The sequence below is a fragment of the Mus caroli genome, chromosome 14, assembly GCF_900094665.2.
Source record: "Mus caroli chromosome 14, CAROLI_EIJ_v1.1, whole genome shotgun sequence".
Lineage (NCBI taxonomy): Eukaryota > Metazoa > Chordata > Mammalia > Rodentia > Muridae > Mus > Mus caroli.
The window spans coordinates 59,972,551-59,974,014 of NC_034583.1; the positions used below are offsets into that span (position 1 = coordinate 59,972,551).

The window sequence follows — 1,464 nt, forward strand, 5'->3', positions numbered from 1 at the left end:
AGATCAAATATAAATAAGTGCTCATATAAATCAATGTTTAAGAGTATAAGTGACCTACTTGGCAAATTTGAAAAACAGATATGAGCAGGTAAACTCACAGTGTATATTCAAGTCAACAATATGCAATTGTGTCTCTGACTTGCTGTTCAATTTATGAGGCTGTTCCTGATGTAAAGATATTACCTACATTTTAGGTATTGATGTAAAAATAATGAAGTATTTATTTGAAGCTTAAAAGTGCACACAGGTGTGGGACTGGAGACATGACTCAGTGATTAAGAGCACTGAGTACTCTTCCAGAAAACCTGAGTTCAATTCCCGGCTACCACATGGTGGCTCACAACCATCTGTAATGGGATCAAATCCCCTCCCACTTCTGATAGGTCTAAAGACAGCTACAGTGTACTCACATATATTAAAAAATGAATAAATTAATATTTATAAAAATTGTACAGCACAATACTTTGAAAAATCAAACCAAATAAACTACATATACATCTGTAGGGCAGTGACTATCAAAAAAGCAGCTCACTCTTCTGAAGATCTAGACTAGGACCAGTTCCTACAAGCATGGTAACCTCGAGGAAGGCATTCACGTCTTGGCTCAGATTCTACATTTATGCAATGAGGTCTTAAGTCCTCTTCTGATCTTGTTCAAACCAAGCAATATAATGGGTGTGGGAGTGTTTGACATGCAGAAGTCCTCTTATTTGCAGAGGGCATGGCACAAACTCTACATTATAAAATTATGGATTATGAAAAATGAGGAGAGAGGTTTAAATGGGGAAGGGAATGGGAGGGTAGTATTGGAGAGGGGCAGAGGAGGGATAAATAACACTAAAGCGATGTTTGGAAATCTATATGGAGACATTCAGCCCATGGTTCGAGGAGACATACCTTCCACCTTAGACCATGGCCAAGTTCATCCGTAACTTTGCAAAGAAAGCACCGTCGATGGTGGCCGCTGCCTCGACTTACTTGAAGCCTCGGTTGGCCACATTTGGGCACTACACCAAGGTTGAGCTGGTTCCCCCCAACCCCCTGGTGAAATCCCTACAGTTATTCAGAGTGTAAAAATAAAATAATAATAATTCCAAGTGCTAAAACTGGTAGCTTCAAACACCTTACAGTTAAGGAAGTTGTGCTGAGTGGTTTGGTGGATGTGGTTTTATATCGGAGAGATCATAGGCAAATGTGGCATTGTTGGCTATGATGTATGAAGACCAATATTTAACTTCTGATTTGAGTTCTTATTTGAATGTTCTTGGACCATGTATAACAGGGCTGCTATCTGAATAAAATACTAGGTGTTGAAAAAGAAAAAAAAGAAAACCTATATGGAAACCTATACACACACACACACACATACCATTTCATATATATACATATATATATGTATATATATATATACACATACACACACATATATATACATATATATATATATATATATATATATATATA

General features: G+C 37.1%; 1 pseudogene; it reads left to right on the top strand.

The window, feature by feature from the left end:
* Window positions 1-912: 912 nt before the first annotated feature.
* Window positions 913-1,220, top strand: LOC110309963 (annotated as a pseudogene).
* Window positions 1,221-1,464: the final 244 nt, after the last annotated feature.